Raw genomic sequence first — 15,070 nt, forward strand, 5'->3', positions numbered from 1 at the left:
ACAATGTTGCATACTCATAGGGAGTGTGTAAGATCCTAAAACATGGCATAACGGGGTTTACGGACCTTGCATTTCGAAGCCGGACACTCACATTCATCACACACGAAACCGCTCTCAATCGTTTTCACTCTATCTCTTCTTATCGAAAATCTCTCCAAGAATGTCAAATCTCTCCCAAATCTCTCTAAGAAAGTGAAATCTCTCCCAAATATCTCTCTGTATGTGAAATCTCTCCAAGAATGTCAAATCTCTCCCAAATCTCTCTAAGTATGTGAAATCTCTCCCAAATATCTCTTTGTATGTGAAATCTCTGCAAGTATGTCAAATCTCTCCCAAATCTCTCTAAGTATGTGAAATCTCTCCCAAATATCTCTCTGTATGTGAAATCTCTCCCAAATATCTCTCTGTATGTGAAATCTCTCCAAGAATGTCAAATCTCTCCCAAATCTCTCTAAGAAAGTGAAATCTCTCCCAAATATCTCTCTGTATGTGAAATCTCTACAAGAATGTCAAATCTCTCCCAAATCTCTCTAAGTATGTGAAATCTCTCCCAAATATCTCTCTGTATGTGAAATCTCTCCAAGAATGTCAAATCTCTCCCAAATCTCTCCAAGAAAGTGAAATCTCTCCCAAATATCTCTCTGTATGTGAAATCTCTCCAAGAATGTCAAATCTCTCCCAAATCTCTCTAAGTATGTGAAATCTCTCCCAAATATCTCTTTGTATGTGAAATCTCTCCAAGTATGTCAAATCTCTCCCAAATCTCTCTAAGTATGTGAAATCTCTCCCAAATATCTCTCTGTATGTGAAATCTCTCCAAGTATGTCAAATCTCTCCCAAATCTCTCTAAGAATATGAAATCTCTCCCAAATATCTCTTTGTATGTGAAATCTCTCCAAGTATGTCAAATCTCTCCCAAATCTCTCTAAGTATGTGAAATCTCTCCCAAATATCTCTCTGTATGTGAAATCTCTCCAAGTATGTCAAATCTCTCCCAAATCTCTCTAAGAATATAAAATCTCTCCCAAATATCTCTTTGTATGTGAAATCTCTCCAAGTATGTCAAATCTCTCCCAAATCTCTCTAAGTATGTGAAATCTCTCCCAAATATCTCTCTGTATGTGAAATCTCTCCAAGTATGTCAAATCTCTCCCAAATCTCTCCAAGAATATGAAATCTCTCCCAAATATCTCTTTGTATGTGAAATCTCTCCAAGAATGTCAAATCTCTCCCAAATCTCTCTGAGTATGTGGAATCTCTCTCAAATCTCTCTCGAAATCTCTCCCAACTTTCTATAATCACTCGGGGCATCCCGACCCTCGAATTTGGCGAAAACAGCCCAAAAACGGAAGTCTACGCGAAAAACGGACCTAAGGAACCGAAACCCCTCTTAGGAACCGAAACCGAACCCCTCTTAGGAACCGAAACCCCTCTTAGGAACCGAACCCTTCTGAGCCAAAGGCTGCTCAACCGAACCCGAACGTTCGGCACCTTTCGGTTTTGACATCTTCTCTTCTAATGGCTACCGAACCTTCTCTTCTGAGGACCGAGGACCGAAGCTTCCCTTCTGACCTTCGCTTCTGACCTTCGGACCGAGCCCATCGCCCTCGTTCCTTCTTCTGGCTCAGCCTCTCGCTTCCGAATCAGCACAATCCTGACCGAACCTCGGCCTAGGGACCGAACCTCGGCCTAGGACCGAGAGGCCTCGCTGGGAAGCCTTTTTCTCCCGGTTTTCGATTAAATTCGCGTTTTAAGCCCGTTTTTAATTGTTTTAACACAGGATTTTCACCCAAAACTTTATTTTAAAATATAAGACCCCTAAATTAATGATTTAATCACATTTTAAGGATAAAACCTTATCCAAAAGAGAGTAGGTAAAGTATAAAGGTAGAGTGTTGACTTTACCTTATTTTATGATACAAGCAACCCCATACCCACTCCATGATTAACCCACACTCCTCCCCACCATACCTTGTCACTTCCTTGTACTTTTTACCCCTCTCACAAGCCATCCCCACGTTTTTAGGGCTGGTCACTCAACCTCTCTCCTCATTTTCTTTCAATCACTCTCATTCCACCAAAGATCCAACTCCAACTTTTCTCTCTAATTCAAGATCCCAAGGCTGATCATCAAGTGTTCTTCCACTCTTGGTAAGTGTAATTCATCCTCCTTGTGATTTTTACACTTCATTCTACTCAAATCATTGATAGCTTATACAAACTCCATAACTATGATGCTAGATTCTCAAAAATCTTCAAGGCATCTCCAAGTGTTCTTGAGTTAAACACCTCCATTCTTCAACAATCATCTACTGAAAACACTTAAGGTGAGTTCATACCCCTACATTTTTATGTTTTCTTAAGTTTTTAGGGGGGGAATACAAGTTAAAACACCAAGAACATAACTAAATTTTTCTAACAGCTTTCATCAGAAAAGTTGGACTCCATTCATGGACTGTTTTGGACAACTTAAACATTTTTGTTTGAAAAACTGTTTTAGGTGTAAGTAATTCCAGTTCTTAGCTTTAAAATGACTACTTGCACATCTCCATACAATTTTTCTACAATTTATGGTGATTTTTACAAAACTGCCTATCATTTCAAACACCAATCCAGACCAGTCTGTGATTATGGACTTTTTCACCCAAGTTGGAGGTCATTAAAAATCATGATAAAAATTATGAGTAAACTAGACACATTTTGGGAACTCTCAGAATTTACGGATTTAGTTTTCAACTTCGTATGATTTTTCTATGACTTTTCAAAAACAGTGTAGAAAGGTTGAAAATTTGTTAACAGCTTATAACTTTCATAACACTTTGTATTATGTTGAGCAAAGTGTATAACGATCAGTTCTAAATTTTGAATGTGTTTCCTTGTTAGTTTATCATCATAAACTGAAATATAGTCATTCATGATAAGATTATTCATTCATTTATAATACGTAAATTAAGCTATAATGAGCATAGTTTATGGATTCATAGTATTAAAACATTTATAAAAGAATTCTTATACATTACAAACGTTTTGGATAAACTATAATAGGTATAGTTTATGTATCATTTACTTCTCAAACTTATTTACCAAAGGTTTTCAGTTTAGTTCACGTAAATCTGTTAATGAATAAATTTGTGAGTCATTCCCTTCGGGTTACTTCCAAAGTAACAAAGTCGAGAAGTCCTGTAAATTGTAACCAGAGTCTCTTGTAGGGAGAACGTGATAGTTGTGTATAGATCTATATTGGGTTTGACAAACCCACACCAGAGCTACTTGCAACAGCTAGACCGGCAGGTCTGTGGTGACAAGTGTCATTTAACGGCGACGCCTGAAGAACGTCGCATTACGAGGCCGTCTATGTCAAGTATGGTTATAATAACTCACGAAAGTATTAACAAACTTAAGAATTTACGAGAATTTCACTAATATCACACGCGATTATACCGAAATATACTCACGTTATTTTCTGTAAATAAGGAAGATTACTCATACGTTTCAGTATTTTGGTACAAGACTATAGCATTCATTTTAAGGAAAATATCAGATTTTTCTAGAACGGCTATGCAATTACGAGACAAGCTATTTCATAATTATATACAAAAAAAACTTATGAACTCACCAACCATTGTGTTGACACTTTTTTTTTTCAAACTATTTGTATTCTCAGGAAATCGCTAAACAGGTAACAAAGTACTTTTGAGGATGGGACGTTGAGGCGTCAAACTTATCATATTTTGTCAACATATTGTAATTGATTTTGAAACATGTAATTCATACAATGATGTAACTCTTTCAATTATATATATGTTGCTTGTGTTTACTTTCATCACTATTGCCATTGTTGTTATGATACTACACATGAAGTCCTCCACCCCCGGACGTTTCCGCCATCCTTGGTTTGGGGGTGTGACAGATTGGTATCAGAGCACGGTTTATAGTGAATTAAGTATATCAAACAACATAGGATATACAAACTATAAACACATTTGGGACTGAGAGTCTCTGATTTTAAAACATTTTAACCGGTTATACTTTTAGAAAACGAATAGTTCTTGTTTAAAAGTATACCTACATGCATTTCATACTCGCGTAGTGTCATAACTAGAAGAACATAAACAAAAAAGAAGAGGAGTTGAACGCTACGAGTATGCCTTGGTATGAGTAATCAGTTTTGGGAAGGATATAGCCTGATCAACTATATTAGTCCGAGAAGTGACTTACTCATATCGGGGGATAGTCGTAGGAGGGCAACAAATCTAATAACCTAACTTCACCCTACAAAGAATGCTATAAGAACCAAATCTAAACATTTAAAATACTATAGGAGTATTTGTATGTTGCTATGTTGCAATATTATTAAGATCTACCGCTATCTGCTTCTTACCCCTCTATTCTCGCGCAGACGACATGGCAGGATTTCACCTACCAGGAGACCCATACTTTCCCAACCAGGGAAATGCCGGCTGGATTGAGGAAGAGCCCGAAGAGCTGATTGAAGAGGATCCCGAAGAAGAACCCGAAGAAGAAGAAGAGGAGGTAGACGAAGAAGACGAAGAAGAAGAGGAAGACGACGAGGTGGACATGGATGAGGATGAAGGTGAAGAAGAGCCAGAGGAGGAAGTCTTCAACCCTCCTTACATTGCGAGGGTACCTGCAAACTGCTGGGGGCACAACGGGCCTGAGCCCCGTTGGGCAACCATGATCGAGAGGTGGAGCCGGCAACAACGCCAGAGGTCACCCTATGGCGACCAACGAGGTTACTATGACCTCAGTCACGGGGGACCGGCTGACAGAGCTCTCCCCATTATGACCCAGCACATCACGAACTTGGGGAACCAGAGTAGGGAAATGGCAGACCAGGTTCGAAATCTCAGCGTTATTATGGCAGCCACCGATGCACGCACCCGGGATTTGGAGAGGGACTTCTATCCATTGGACCAAATCATCAAGGACCTTACCGCTGCTCGAGCGGAGGTAAGGGAGTACCAGGAGAGGCACGCAGCTCTCGAGGAGAGAGTGATCGCGGCCGAACGCCGGATTGCGGAACTTCAGGGGGCCTCGACCTCATCCCAGGGCCACCATGGACCAGATGCTACCCGCCACGAGTAGTGTTCGCGCTACTTATATTTTGTTATAAATCTAGGATTTCGAGTATGCGTTGGTGCTACTCCTTTTTGCGAATAGGTTGACCTCGCGACTAAGTGATCACACTAGTCAAAGGGGCTTTTGTACTGCCAAAACTTTATCTTTTATTATGATGTAATGTAGGCCCTTTTGAGGCCAAATTTCTCAAAACAATATGTACTAACAAATTATCAATGAATGTGGCATGTATTTTACTTCCTTAGATGCTGACACGAACCAAACACATGACTCCGCTCGGGTCAACACTATTTAATTCATAAGTTTAATTGCATAAACTTTCCGACGAATTACCTTCTAAATTAGTAAACTCGGACAAAATACAATTGAGATGAAACAAGTAACGCTCGACTCGTTATCACCATTGAAGTCTTACCGATAAGTCTTTCTTTTTATTTTTTTTTATGTCAGAACCATGCCACCAAGGAAAAGACCAAGACCTTCCGGAAACTCAGCACCACCCCCTCTGCCACCACCTCCGGAGTTTGATCCTATGATGTTTCAGGCTGCAGTAACAGCAGCCGTGGCGGCAGCAATGTCGCAAATGGGTACAAAATGGTTCCGACGGCTCCGGATCCGGGAATACTAACTCGAATCAGGGGGACAGCACGGGGCGCACTAAGGAGTGTTCGTACAAAGACTTCACTAATGGCAAACCCGATCCTTTCGACGGAAGCGGGGGCGTCATAGCGCTGATGCAATGGTTCGAAAGGACCGAAGCAGTCTTCGAAATCTGTGCTTGTCCCGAAGCAAGCAAAGTCAAGTATGCGGCATTCACTTTCACAAGAAAAGCTCTTACTTGGTGGAATGGCCGAGTTAAGTCACTTACTCCTGCAGTGGCTAACTCCATAGGCTGGGAAAACTTAAAAGCATTGATGTTAAAGGAGTATTGCCTGAGGGGAGAAATACAAAAACTCGAAGAAGAACTCTGGAATCTCAAGATGTCGGGGACGGATCTCGAAGCTTATACTGCCCGATTCAATGACCTAGCACTCCTCTGTCCGGCAATGGTCACCCCGGAGGAGAAAAAGGTAGAACGATACCTATGGGGGCTATCATCCCAGATTCATGATAGTGTTTTGGCCTCGAAACCTACTACCTTTGAAAGTGCCAAGGAATTGGCACAACAACTTATCGATCATAGGGCCAGCCGTGGCATCATGGTCGCCACCACCGACCAAACAAAAGGAGGGAACAACAAGAGGAAGTTCTGGAACAGTAAAAAGAAACAACCGGCGCAGGACCCCACAAAGAAGCAACAGACTGTTGCTGTCCGTGCAGCCACTACTGCTACCGCTCCAGCGCCACCAAAGCAATACGCAGGAACTCTTCCCAAGTGCAACAAGTGCAACTTCCACAATACCGGTACTTGTCGGGAAATGCACTGCAGAAATTGCAACCGGAAGGGGAACACTGCTCGATTTTGTAAAGTGCCAGCCCAATCCGCCCCTTAAGTCGCCCCAGCCGCTAACACCGGAGCAAGTCAAACCTGTTACGGATGTGGAGAGGCAGGGCACTTCAAAAGAAACTGCCCAAAAGCACGAAACACCAATGCTGGAGGTGTAGGGAAAGTCCTGACGATGGGACACGGAGAAGCAGTCAAGGATCCCTCGGTGGTTTCTGGTACGTTTCTCCTCAATAACACATATGCATGCGTACTATTTGATAGTGGAGCAGAGAGGAGTTTTGTGAGCCATGAATTCAAACAATTACTAAAACAAACCCCTCATTCATTAAAAGATACATACGTAGTAGAAATGGCTAATGGGAAAGAAGAGCACACTAATGATATATACTCAGGGTGTACCCTCACTCTAGACAACCATTCGTTTAAAGTAGACCTGATGTCGGTCACAATAAAATGCTTTGACATAATCATCGGTATGGATTGGTTAAGTTCCCATCGTGCCGACATTCTATGTTACGAAAGGGCCGTTCGCCTTAATCTGCCGAATGGCGAAACCCTCTTCATCTATGGCAACAAACCCAGTTCAAATTTGCAAGTCATCTCTTGCGTCAAGGCCCAAAAGTATCTCCGAAAGGAGTACCACGCATTTCTAGCCCACGTAGTAGATATGAAACAAGAGGTGAAGGATATCAACGACATTCCCGAGGTGTGCAACTATCCCGATCTATTCCCCGAAGATCTTCCAGGTGTACCCTTCGCACGACAAGTCGAATTCCAGATCGACTTAATCCCAGGAGCTACCCCCGTCGCCAAGGCTCCATACCGCTTAGCACCGACAGAAATGCAAGAACTTTCCAGCCAGTTAAATGAACTGTTGAGCAAAGGATTTATAAGGCCAAGCTTCTCACCCTGGGGAGCACCGGTCCTGTTTGTAAAGAAGAAGGACGGATCTTTTCGCATGTGCATAGACTACCGGGAGCTAAACAAACTCACTATCAAGAACTGATATCCCTTACCCCGAATCGATGACCTCTTCGACCAACTCCAAGGAGCAAGCTACTTTTCAAAAATCGACCTGAGGTCGGGTTATCATCAACTACGAGTTCAAGAAGAGGATATTCCCAAGACTGCGTTCAGAACTTGCTACAGGCACTATGAGTTTGTGGTAATGCCCTTCGGATTAACGAACGCACCGACAGTATTTATGGACCTGATGAATCGAGTGTGTCGACCCTACTTAGACAAATTCGTGATTGTATTCATCGACGATATTTTGATCTACTCCCGAAGCGAGGAAGAGCACCGTCAACATCTCCGGCTAATCTTGGAAACACTGAGGGCTGAGAAGCTTTACGCCAAATTCTCTAAGTGCGAATTCTGGATCAGAGAAGTGAATTTTCTTGGCCATGTGGTTAGCGAGAAGGGGATACACGTGGATCCCTCTAAAATCAAGGCCATCAAAAACTGGTCAGCACCTACAACGCCGACGGAAATTCGACAATTTTTAGGGCTCGCCGGCTACTACCGAAGATTCATACAAAACTTCTCCAAGATCGCCAAACCACTCACCACCCTGACTCAGAAAGGCGTGATGTTCAACTGGGAAGATAAACAAGAAGCCGCCTTCCAGACACTAAAGCAAGCTCTATGCAGTGCGCCAATCTTGTCTCTTCCGGAAGGAACTGATGACTTCGTGGTATATTGCGATGCTTCAAATCAAGGCCTCGGCTGTCAGCTGAAATGCTCGGCTCCTCACCACTAGAACCTCTGTCTTGACCTTCCGGCCATCTGTAACCCGCGCCGTGTGACAATAGTCAAATTCGGGTCAAGTTTAAGCCGGACAAGGTCAACGAGTCAAACCGGTCAACTCAATTAAAACCTTGTATAATAGGGTTTGTATTATGTAATTTCTGTATAACTCACTATCTTAATGAGAAAACATCACTTGGAAAGTTCATGTGTTTAAATTTCTTTAACTTTAGTGCTAAACAATAAACAAGAACAATAAAACAATGTTGCATACTCATAGGGAGTGTGTAAGATCCTAAAACATGGCATAACGGGGTTTACGGACCTTGCATTTCGAAGCCGGACACTCACATTCATCACACACGAAACCGCTCTCAATCGTTTTCACTCTATCTCTTCTTATCGAAAATCTCTCCAAGAATGTCAAATCTCTCCCAAATCTCTCTAAGAAAGTGAAATCTCTCCCAAATATCTCTCTGTATGTGAAATCTCTCCAAGAATGTCAAATCTCTCCCAAATCTCTCTAAGTATGTGAAATCTCTCCCAAATATCTCTTTGTATGTGAAATCTCTCCAAGTATGTCAAATCTCTCCCAAATCTCTCTAAGTATGTGAAATCTCTCCCAAATATCTCTCTGTATGTGAAATCTCTCCCAAATATCTCTCTGTATGTGAAATCTCTCCAAGAATGTCAAATCTCTCCCAAATCTCTCTAAGAAAGTGAAATCTCTCCCAAATATCTCTCTGTATGTGAAATCTCTACAAGAATGTCAAATCTCTCCCAAATCTCTCTAAGTATGTGAAATCTCTCCCAAATATCTCTCTGTATGTGAAATCTCTCCAAGAATGTCAAATCTCTCCCAAATCTCTCCAAGAAAGTGAAATCTCTCCCAAATATCTCTCTGTATGTGAAATCTCTCCAAGAATGTCAAATCTCTCCCAAATCTCTCTAAGTATGTGAAATCTCTCCCAAATATCTCTTTGTATGTGAAATCTCTCCAAGTATGTCAAATCTCTCCCAAATCTCTCTAAGTATGTGAAATCTCTCCCAAATATCTCTCTGTATGTGAAATCTCTCCAAGTATGTCAAATCTCTCCCAAATCTCTCTAAGAATATGAAATCTCTCCCAAATATCTCTTTGTATGTGAAATCTCTCCAAGTATGTCAAATCTCTCCCAAATCTCTCTAAGTATGTGAAATCTCTCCCAAATATCTCTCTGTATGTGAAATCTCTCCAAGTATGTCAAATCTCTCCCAAATCTCTCTAAGAATATAAAATCTCTCCCAAATATCTCTTTGTATGTGAAATCTCTCCAAGTATGTCAAATCTCTCCCAAATCTCTCTAAGTATGTGAAATCTCTCCCAAATATCTCTCTGTATGTGAAATCTCTCCAAGTATGTCAAATCTCTCCCAAATCTCTCCAAGAATATGAAATCTCTCCCAAATATCTCTTTGTATGTGAAATCTCTCCAAGAATGTCAAATCTCTCCCAAATCTCTCTGAGTATGTGGAATCTCTCTCAAATCTCTCTCGAAATCTCTCCCAACTTTCTATAATCACTCGGGGCATCCCGACCCTCGAATTTGGCGAAAACAGCCCAAAAACGGAAGTCTACGCGAAAAACGGACCTAAGGAACCGAAACCCCTCTTAGGAACCGAAACCGAACCCCTCTTAGGAACCGAAACCCCTCTTAGGAACCGAACCCTTCTGAGCCGAAGGCTGCTCAACCGAACCCGAACGTTCGGCACCTTTCGGTTTTGACATCTTCTCTTCTAATGGCTACCGAACCTTCTCTTCTGAGGACCGAGGACCGAAGCTTCCCTTCTGACCTTCGCTTCTGACCTTCGGACCGAGCCCATCGCCCTCGTTCCTTCTTCTGGCTCAGCCTCTCGCTTCCGAATCAGCACAATCCTGACCGAACCTCGGCCTAGGGACCGAACCTCGGCCTAGGACCGAGAGGCCTCGCTGGGAAGCCTTTTTCTCCCGGTTTTCGATTAAATTCGCGTTTTAAGCCCGTTTTTAATTGTTTTAACACAGGATTTTCACCCAAAACTTTATTTTAAAATATAAGACCCCTAAATTAATGATTTAATCACATTTTAAGGATAAAACCTTATCCAAAAGAGAGTAGGTAAAGTACAAAGGTAGAGTGTTGACTTTACCTTATTTTATGACACAAGCAACCCCATACCCACTCCATGATTAACCCACACTCCTCCCCACCATACCTTGTCACTTCCTTGTACTTTTTACCCCTCTCACAAGCCATCCCCACGTTTTTAGGGCTGGTCACTCAACCTCTCTCCTCATTTTCTTTCAATCACTCTCATTCCACCAAAGATCCAACTCCAACTTTTCTCTCTAATTCAAGATCCCAAGGCTGATCATCAAGTGTTCTTCCACTCTTGGTAAGTGTAATTCATCCTCCTTGTGATTTTTACACTTCATTCTACTCAAATCATTGATAGCTTATACAAACTCCATAACTATGATGCTAGATTCTCAAAAATCTTCAAGGCATCTCCAAGTGTTCTTGAGTTAAACACCTCCATTCTTCAACAATCATCTACTGAAAACACTTAAGGTGAGTTCATACCCCTACATTTTTATGTTTTCTTAAGTTTTTAGGGGGGGAATACAAGTTAAAACACCAAGAACATAACTAAATTTTTCTAACAGCTTTCATCAGAAAAGTTGGACTCCATTCATGGACTGTTTTGGACAACTTAAACATTTTTGTTTGAAAAACTGTTTTAGGTGTAAGTAATTCCAGTTCTTAGCTTTAAAATGACTACTTGCACATCTCCATACAATTTTTCTACAATTTATGGTGATTTTTACAAAACTGCCTATCATTTCAAACACCAATCCAGACCAGTCTGTGATTATGGACTTTTTCACCCAAGTTGGAGGTCATTAAAAATCATGATAAAAATTATGAGTAAACTAGACACATTTTGGGAACTCTCAGAATTTACGGATTTAGTTTTCAACTTCGTATGATTTTTCTATGACTTTTCAAAAACAGTGTAGAAAGGTTGAAAATTTGTTAACAGCTTATAACTTTCATAACACTTTGTATTATGTTGAGCAAAGTGTATAACGATCAGTTCTAAATTTTGAATGTGTTTCCTTGTTAGTTTATCATCATAAACTGAAATATAGTCATTCATGATAAGATTATTCATTCATTTATAATACGTAAATTAAGCTATAATGAGCATAGTTTATGGATTCATAGTATTAAAACATTTATAAAAGAATTCTTATACATTACAAACGTTTTGGATAAACTATAATAGGTATAGTTTATGTATCATTTACTTCTCAAACTTATTTACCAAAGGTTTTCAGTTTAGTTCACGTAAATCTGTTAATGAATAAATTTGTGAGTCATTCCCTTCGGGTTACTTCCAAAGTAACAAAGTCGAGAAGTCCTGTAAATTGTAACCAGAGTCTCTTGTAGGGAGAACGTGATAGTTGTGTATAGATCTATATTGGGTTTGACAAACCCACACCAGAGCTACTTGCAACAGCTAGACCGGCAGGTCTGTGGTGACAAGTGTCATTTAACGGCGACGCCTGAAGAACGTCGCATTACGAGGCCGTCTATGTCAAGTATGGTTATAATAACTCACGAAAGTATTAACAAACTTAAGAATTTACGAGAATTTCACTAATATCACACGCGATTATACCGAAATATACTCACGTTATTTTCTGTAAATAAGGAAGATTACTCATACGTTTCAGTATTTTGGTACAAGACTATAGCATTCATTTTAAGGAAAATATCAGATTTTTCTAGAACGGCTATGCAATTACGAGACAAGCTATTTCATAATTATATACAAAAAAAACTTATGAACTCACCAACCATTGTGTTGACACTTTTTTTTTCAAACTATTTGTATTCTCAGGAAATCGCTAAACAGGTAACAAAGTACTTTTGAGGATGGGACGTTGAGGCGTCAAACTTATCATATTTTGTCAACATATTGTAATTGATTTTGAAACATGTAATTCATACAATGATGTAACTCTTTCAATTATATATATGTTGCTTGTGTTTACTTTCATCACTATTGCCATTGTTGTTATGATACTACACATGAAGTCCTCCACCCCCGGACGTTTCCGCCATCCTTGGTTTGGGGGTGTGACACGCCGTCGCTGAGACCGGCGCTGCCGCTGGCACTGCTGATGACGCTGCTGTCAATCTCGGGCAATTGACCCTTTTGTGGCCCCTCTGATTGCAATGGAAACAAATCAGGTCTGTCATCTGTACCGCAGGGGTGGGGGCAGTACAATCCCTGCCAAAATTCCCCACCTTGCCACACTTATAGCAACCCGAACCCGACCCAGTGCGACAAGCTCCCTCGTGTGACCAACCGCATTTCCCACAACGGTCCCGTCTTGCCTGGCCTTTCGGCCTACCATCAGATCCCCTGGGCTTCTTCCCCGAAGCCCCAGCTGTCATCCCATCCACTTCCTTCCACTTTTGGACGTGCTCCAGATCAATCTCCCTCTCCCTAGCCCTGGCAATCATGGAATCCAAGGTAGGGCAAGTTGAAAAACTAACATGCTTCCGAATGTCAGCTCGTAGCATGTCATGGTAGCGGGTCCTCCTCATATCCTCATCACCCGCGTACTGGGGCACCAGCAATGCCCTCTCTCAGAACTTGGCGGTGATCTCCGCCACAGTCTCCGTAGTTTGCCTCGTATCCAAAAATTCCCTGGCCAGCCGCTGAAGCTCCACAGCTGGCGCAAACTCCGCCCTGAATCTGGTCACAAAATCCGACCAAGTCATAGCCTCAACAGCCGGGGCCCCCAATGAGTCGCCAACAGACTCCTACCAATCCCTATCCCTGTCTCGCAAGCATCCTGCTGCATATCTCATCTTCGATCCCTCTGGGCAGAAGCTCGTCAACTGCGCAAACTCAATGTCTACGATCCATCTCCTAGCAGCAATGGGGTCTTTCACCCCATGGAAATCGGGCGCACCACTCCCACGAAAGTCCTTAAAGGACATTGTGCGCGTACCCATCTGGCTAGATTCCATATCACTCCTGAATGATCGGAGACGATCCTCCATCAGCTCAACAATCCCCTCCTTGATCGACCCGAAGATGATAGGGGTCGACTCAAGGATCCCCCTCGTGATCTCAGACGCGATGAACTTGCGTAGCCCGTTATCAACCTGCTCGGATCCCGAACCCGAGCCCAAACCTGATCCTGATCCGGAACCTCCTGCTCCAAGTCGTGTGGTCACCATACTGAAAATGCACGCATAAAGGCGGGATCATTCATCTACTCGAGGGATCTAACATACTTCCCAAGGTTCCCGATTTCATCTAGGCCCTCCTTGATTCGAGTACGGGTCCTCTGCTTTCAGTAGTACGAGCCCATACTACCTTCCACATCTACCCGTGCTTTCTTCAATGATTGCTTCGACTTCACCAAGTCCCTTTACCGATACCCTTTCCATTAACCTCATCCTAGGCTTCCCTAGGGCACTCTCCGACCTACCCTCCGCCATCAGCTGCACCAGGAGCCCCTACCATTTCCCCTTAACTAACTTGCAGGTACTGTTACATATCCGCTCCTTAGTTGGAAATAGCCAGAACCCCCATAGAACAAAGCAAACAACATTCATGCATCGAGTAACCAAATCAGGCATAACCTATACATGTCATCCTACTGCTGACTAAACAGTCCTAGCATACAGCTCATACAATAGGCATATAAGACATCCTCCTAGATCCTTAGCCCTAGCTAGTATGCGATTATCAGAATCATATATCAGGAACACAAGGCATCTTCCTAGATCCTTAGTCCTATTTTACCATGCAATTCTGAATCAAGCCATATAGCATAACATAACATGTATGGGTATCTTGGGGAAAACTTACTTGACTCGGCCGGTCGCATGCATTACACACCTTGTCTTTCGTAAAATCCTTTTGCTTAGATTTTTTTTTTTTAGAAAACCATTTTTTTTTGTAAAAATCTTTTAGCCCCTTAGTCTGAGTCCAGACACCCCCGAGGGCGTGTCCGAATCCCTCAAACCAGGGCTCTGATGCCAACTTGTAACATCCCAAAATTCAAGCCCAAAAATTTCATTTTTGATTAATTAATTCATAAAACATTCATTAAGAAATATTGTATAAACACGTCATCTCAAAACCAAGTATCATGTTTGAAACCCAACACCATGGACAAATTTCATATCAGAGTACAATCCCAGAAAAACACTGTGCGAAATTCATATGTGAGTGTGTGTGATGCCATGCTACGCTGCCGGCCCCTTCCCCTTGGATGAAGAGGTACCTGAAACCAAAAGCTGAAACCGTAAGCACCAAGCTTAGTGAGTTCCCCCATCATACCACATACCATACAATACCATCGGTATCTTTCAACCGATAAACATCATCGGTATCTTTCAACCGGTAATCGTCATCGGTATCTTTCAACTGATAATCGTCATCGGTATCTTTCAACCGGTAACTGGGGACTATTCCACCCCTTACTACTAGCATACAATAGCAAGATATAATCACACATTCAGACATATCCGGGTACTGACCTACCCCTTGGTCCTAAGGACCACTATCAGGGAAACTATCCCTACCATGTAACATATCATACAGATATAACTCATAACCAAACGCAAACCAGACCAAGATAAATTATCACAAAGACAATTATCTTCTAAGTACTCCTCAATGGTGGGCCGACATTGTGGCCTTAGACCCACCCCTACTGGAAGGT

Source organism: Lactuca serriola, chromosome 6, assembly GCF_051521515.1.
Source record: "Lactuca serriola cultivar US96UC23 chromosome 6, Lser_US96UC23_V15, whole genome shotgun sequence".
NCBI classification, from domain to species: Eukaryota; Viridiplantae; Streptophyta; class Magnoliopsida; order Asterales; family Asteraceae; genus Lactuca; species Lactuca serriola.